Consider the following 7,219-nt stretch of genomic DNA (forward strand, 5'->3'; position numbering starts at 1 on the left):
ACATAGGGTGACACAGAACTAGCTCCAATTCATCAATATAATGTAGGCATGTATTCTGTATATAGTCATACATGCTTATGGAAAAGAACTTGCATGACATCTTTTGTCCTACCCTCCCGTGGCAGCGGGGTCCTATTGGATACTAAGGGATATTAAGGCCTCCTTTTAATAGAGAACCGGAACAAAGCATTAGCACATAGTGAATACATGAACTCCTCAAACTATGGACTATGGTCATCACCGGGAATGGTCCCGATTATTGTCACTTCGGGGTTGCCGGATCATAACACATAGTAGGTGACTATAGACTTGCAAGATAGGATCAAGAACTCACATATATTCATGAAAACATAATAGGTTCAGATCTGAAATCATGGCACTCGGGCCCTAGTGACAAGCATTAAGCATAGCAAAGTCATAGCAACATCAATCTCAGAACATAATGGATACTAGAGATCAAACCCTAACAAAACTAACTCGATTACATGATAAATCTCATCCAACCCATCACCGTCCAGCAAGCCTACGATGGAATTACTCACGCACGGCGGTGAGCATCATGAAATTGGTGATGGAGGATGGTTGATGATGACGACGGCGACGAATCCCCCTCTCCAAAGCCCCGAACGGACTCCAGATCAGCCCTCCCGAGAGGTTTTAGGGCTTGGCGGCGGCTCCGTATCGTAAAACGCGATGATTTCTTCTTTCTGATTTTTTCTCTCCGAAAGCAAATATATAGAGTTGGAGTTGGCGTCGGAGGGCATCCAGGGGGCCCACGAGGTAGGGGGCGCGCCCCCCACCCTCGTGAGAAGGGTGTGGGCCCCCTAGTCTTCATCTTTGGCGAGGATTTTTTATTATTTTTTCTAAGATGTTCCGTGGAGTTTCAGGTCATTCCGAGAATATTTGTTTTCTGCACATAAAACAACACCATGGCAATTTTGCTGAAAACAGCGTCAGTCCGGGTTAGTTCCATTCAAATCATACAAGTTAGTGTCCAAAACAAGGGCAAAAGTGTTTGGAAAAGTAGATACGACGGAGACGTATCAACTCCCCCAAGCTTAAACCCTTGCTTGTCCTCAAGCACTTCAGTTGACAAACTGAAAGAAAGAAAGAAAAACTTTTACAAACTCTGTTTGCTCTTGTTGTAACTATGTTAAGCCAGCATTCAAGTTTTCAGCATAGATCATAACTAACCACATTTGCAATAATTCTCAGGTCTCATAATTATTCATATCAATAGCATAATCAACTAGCAAGTCATAATAATAAATCTCGGATGACAACACTTTCTCAAAACAACCATAATATGATATAACAATATGGTATCTCGCTAGCCCTTTCTGAGACCGCAAAACATAAATGCAGAGCACCTTTAAAGATCAAGGACTGACTAGACATTGTAATTCATGCTAAAAGAGATCCAATCATAGTCATACCCAATATAAATTAACAGTGATGAATGCAAATGACGGTTGTGCTCTCCAGCTAGTGCTTTTTGATAAGAGGGTGATGACTCAACATAAAAGTAAATGGATAGGCCCTTCGCAGAGGGAAGCAGGGATTTGTAGAGGTGCCAGAGCTCGGTTTTGAAATAGAGATAAATTGTATTTTGAGCGGTATACTTTCATTGTCAACGTAACAACTAAGAGATGGCGATATCTTCCATGCTAAACACATTATAGGCGGTTCCCAAACAGAATGGTAAAGTTTATACTCCCCCTCCACCAACAAGCATCAATCCATGGCTTGCTCAAAACAACGAGTGCCTCCAACATACATCAGGTCCCAGGGGGAGTTTTGTTTGCAATTAATTTTGATTTAGTTTGCATAAAGCATGGACTGGGCATCCCGGTGACCAGCCATTTTCTCATGAGTAAGGAGCGGAGTCCACTCCTCTTGAGAATAACCCGCCTAACACGGAAGATAAGGACAACCTTGGTTGATACATGAGCTATTCGAGCATACAAAACAGAATGTTTATTTGAAGGTTTAGAGTTTGGCACATACAAATTTACTTGGAACGGCAGGTAGATACCGCATATAGGAAGGTATGGTGGACTCATCTGGAATAACTTTGGGGTTTAAGGGATTGGATGCACAAGCAGTATTCCCGCTTAGTACAAGTGAAGGCTAGCAAAAGACTGGGAAGCGACCAACTAGAGAGCGACAACAGCCATGTACATGCATTAAAATTAATAAACATTGGATGCAAGCATGAGTAGGATATAATCCACCATGAACATAAATATCCTGAATGCTATGTTGATTTTGTTTCAACTACATGCGTGAACATGTGCCAAGTCAAGTCACTTAAATCATTCAAAGGAGGATACCACCCCATCATACCACATCATAATCATCTCAATAGCATGTTGGCACACAAGGTAAACCATTATAACTCATAGCTAATCAAGCATGGCGCAAGCAACTATGATCTCTAATTGTCATTGCGAACATGTTTATTTATAATTAGCTGAATCAAGAATGAGGGACTCATCATATTTACAAAAACAAAAGAGGTCGAGTTCATACCAGCTTTTCTCATCTCAGTCAGTCCATCATATATCATCATAATTGCCTTTCACTTGCACGACCGAACGGTGTGAATAATAATAAGAGTGTACATGCATTGGACTAAGCTGGAATCTGCGAGCATTCAATAAACAGGAGAAGACAAGGCAATATGGGCTCTTGGTTAAATCAACAATAATGCATATAAGAGTCACTTCAACAATTTAATTATGGTCTTCTCCTGCTGACCCCCCAAAGAAAAGAAAAGAAATAAAACTATTTACACGGGAAAGCTCCCAACAAGCAAAACAAGAACGGGAAATATTTTTGGGTTTTATTTTTAATTATTACTACTATAGCAGAAAAATAAACTACTACTAATTTTTTTTGGTTTTTCTTAAGGTTTAACAAACACACAAGAAGAAAGCAGGAAAAAGAAAATAAACTAGCATGGATATTACAATGAAAAAGTATGAGCACCGACATTTAGCAATGAGTGTGTGTGAACATAAATGTAATGTCGGTGAGAAATACGTGCTCCCCCAAGCTTAGGCTTTTGGCCTAAGTTGGTCTATGGCCACGGCTGGCCTGGCGGATATCCATAATAATAGTTGTTGGCGTCGTACTGTGATGAGGAAGAATAGTTGGGATCATACTAATGTGCAGCGGTTATCGCCTGCTGAGCTGCAGCGTGGAGTCGAGCTGCCTCCGCTTTCCTCTCGTACTCTTCTGCATCCTCTCTGGTAATAACATATCTTCCATTTGTTTGTGAATCAAAGAAGGCAGGAGCAGGGAGAGTAATACGGAAAACACGTCGTTTATCAAAAATTAAACGATATAAGAGAGGTGATTCAGGCCTCTCGACAAACTGGTGCGAAGCCATAGAGTCATAATCTAAATATGCAGGAGGAAGCTCCATATCACCCTCACGAATGTCTATCTCAAGAAAATGAGCTAAGCAGGTTGCATAAATTTCTCCAAAGAAATCTCCATTATGTCTATTATGATGCAACCTACGAGCTACAATGGCTCCCATATGATAAGATTGGTCTCCTGACACAGCACTCCTAAGAATACTGAGATCAGGGACACACATGTGACATGCTTCGTCCTTAGCATTTATGCATCTATCGATGAAGAGAGCAAAATAATGTATAGCAGGAAAGTGAATGCTCCTTATGGTAGCCTGCGTTATATCTCTAGATTCCCCCATAGTTATACTAGCAAGAAAGTTTCTAAATTCAGATTTAGGGGGATCCCTAACACTACCCCATGATGGAAGTTCGCAAGCAGAAGTGAAATCCTCTAAGTCCATGGTATAAGATTTGTCATAGAGATCAAACATGACTGAAGGAGAATTACGTGAAGATGAATACTCAAACCTCCTCACAAATGAACTTGTGAGATCATGATACTGGGGGCATTTGTTAGCCTCAAAATCCTCAAGACTGGCATTGCACAAATATGCTTTGAATTCTTCTTTAATTCCCGCACGGTCCATAAAATTTTCCGACGGCCATTCGCAAGGCCGTACTGGAGCGTCTCTTGGTGGATCCTCGTCAGCATCGCGCATAGCAATCTTGGGTCCTTGCTTCTTAGAGGAACCACCTTGGAACATCTTCCTAAGCATATTGTTTTTCTCTGAAAAATTCTGAAATTTTTAGTGACTTCAAAATAAAATGAACCAACTTCAATAATATTGATAGCAACTACTCCTACAAGTGCCTAGAGCCTATATCAAGCATTAGAACTACTTGGAACCATATAAATTTGACATGCAAGCTCAAGAACATGGTCACCTATGCAGCACAAATTTGCAAAGAATAAAGCACTATAACAAAAACTAATTGGACCAATGGAGGAGTCACATACCAAAGAACAATCTCCCCAAGCAGTTTTGCGAGAGGTGCTTTGAGCAAGGAGATCGAAAATCACAGCAAAAATGGCTGGAACTCGTGCTTGAGTTGGTTTTTCGGGTTTGTGTGAGACAGAGGAAGAAGATGGGTGCTGGGATAAGTGGAGGAGGGGCACCGTGGGCCCACGAGGCAGGGGGCGCGCCTTATAGGGGGGGCGCCCACCACCCTCATGGCCAGGTGGCAGCTCCTCCCGCAGTAATTTTTGCACAGTAAATCCTCAAATATTCCCGAAAAAATCATATTAAATTGGCATGGCATTCTGAGGACTTTTATTTTCGGGATATTTTTATATTGCACGGATAAGTTAGGAAACAGACAGAAAAATACTATTTTTACTTTATTTAATCTAAATAACAGAAAGTAAAAGTGGGGTATAGAAATTTGTGCTTCTAGTTTCATCCATCTCATGCTCATAAAAAAGAATCCACTAACAAGGTTGATCAAGTCTTGTTAACAAACTCATTTCGATAATCATGAAACCGGAGAAATTTCGAATAACACTAAGTTACCTCAACGGGGATATGCACATCCCCAATAATAAGAATATCATATTTCTTCTTGACAGTAGGAAGAGGAAATTCAAAACCTCCAAATATAATCGATGGAATTTTTCCAATAGAGTTGATACTATGAACTTGAGGTTGTTTCCTCGGAAAGTGTACCGTATGCTCATTACCATTAACATGAAAAGTGACATTGCCTTTGTTGCAATCAACAACAGCCCGTGCAGTATTAAGAAAAGGTCTTTCAAGAATAATAGACATACTATCATCCTCGGGAATATCAAGTATAACAAAGTCCGTTAAAATAGTAACGTTTGCAACCACAACAGGCACATCGTCACAGATACCGACAGGTATAGCAGTTGATTTATCAGCCATTTGCAAAGATATTTCAGTAGGTGTCAGCTTATTCAAGTCAAGTCTACGATATAAAGAGAGGGGCATAACACTAACACCGGCTCTAAGATCACATAAAGTAGTTTTAATATAATTCTTTTTAATGGAGCAAGGTATAGTAGGTACTTCGGGGTCTCCAAGTTTCTTTGGTATTCCACCCTTAAAAGTATAATTAGCAAGCATGGTGGAAATTTCGGCTTCCGGTATCTTTCTTTTATTAGTAATGATATCCTTCATATATTTAGCATAAGGATTTGTTTTGAGCACATCAGTTAATCTCATACGCAAAAAGATAGGCCTAATCATTTCAGCAAAGCGCTCAAAATCCTCATCATCCTTTTTCTTGGATGGTTTCGGAGGAAAAGGCATGGGTTTCTGAACCCAAGGTTCCCTTTCTTTACCATGTTTCCTAGCAACAAAGTCTCTTTTATCATAACGTTGATTCTTTGATTGTGGGTTATCAAGATCAATAGCAGGTTCAGTTTCTACATCATTATCATTACTAGGTTGAGCATCATCATGAACATCATCATTAATATTTTTACTAGGTTCATGTTCATTACCAGATTGTGTTTCAGCATCAGACATAGAAATATCATTTGGATTATCAGGTGGTTCAGCAATAGGTTCACTAGAAGTTTGCACAGTTCTATCATTTTTCTTCTTCTTCTTTTTAGAAGAACTAGGAACATCAATATTATTTCTCTGAGAATCTTGCTCGATTCTCTTAGGGTGGCATTCAGGATACAAAGGTTCCTGAGTCATTCTACCAGTTCTAGTAGCCACTCTAACAACATAATCATTTTTCTTACTATTCATTTCATTAAGCACTTCTTTTTGAGCCTTAAGTACTTGTTCTACTTGAGTGGTAACAATAGAAGCATGTTTTCTAACAAGTTTAAGTTCACCTTTAATATTAGCCATATAATCACCCAAGCGTCTAATCATATAAGCATTTTCTTTTAATTGTCTACCAAAATAAGCATTGAAGTCGTCTTGCTTAAACATAAAGTTATCAAACTCATCCAAGCATTGACTAGCAATTTTAGTAGGAGGGACTTCAGCTTTATCATATCTATAGAGATAATTTACCTTTACTACCTGTGTGGGGATATCGGGATCAGAAGGTTTTTCAATAAATAAAGAATTAAGATCATATGTTTCTTCAGTAGACGGTGAATTAAGACCATGTATTTCTTCCATAGGAGGTAAATTCTTAACGTCTTCAGCGTTAATACCTTTTTCTTTCATAGATTTCTTTGCCTCTTGCATATCTTCGGGACTGAGAAATAGAACACCTCTCTTCTTCGGAGTTGGTTTAAGAATAGGCTCAGTAATTGGAGCAGGAGGTGGCTCAGGAGGTGCCCAATTATTTTCATTTGTCAACATATTATTCAATAGAATTTCAGCTTCATCCGGTGTTCTTTCCCTGAAAAGAGAACCAGCACAACTATCTAGGTAATCTATGGAAGCATCAGTTAGTCCATTATAAAAGATATCAAGTATTTCAGCTTTCTTAAGAGGGTGATCAGGCAAAGCATTAAGTAACTTGAGAAGCCTCCCCCAAGCTTGTGGGAGACTCTCTTCTTTAATTTGCACGAAGTTATATATTTCCCTCAAAGGAGCTTGTTTCTTATGAGCAGGGAAATATTTAGCAGAGAAGTAATAAATCATATCCTGGGGACTACGCACACAACCAGGATCAAGAGAATTAAACCATATCTTAGCATCACCCTTTAATGAGAACGGAAATATTTTGAGTATATAAAAGTAACGCGATCTCTCATCATTAGTAAACAGGGCAGCTATATCATTTAACTTAGTAAGATGTGCCACAACAGTTTCAGATTCATAGCCATAAAATGGATCAGATTCAACCAAAGTAATTATATC

The sequence above is a fragment of the Triticum urartu genome, chromosome 7A, assembly GCF_056163025.1.
Source record: "Triticum urartu cultivar PI428250 chromosome 7A, HENAU_Tu73, whole genome shotgun sequence".
NCBI classification, from domain to species: Eukaryota; Viridiplantae; Streptophyta; class Magnoliopsida; order Poales; family Poaceae; genus Triticum; species Triticum urartu.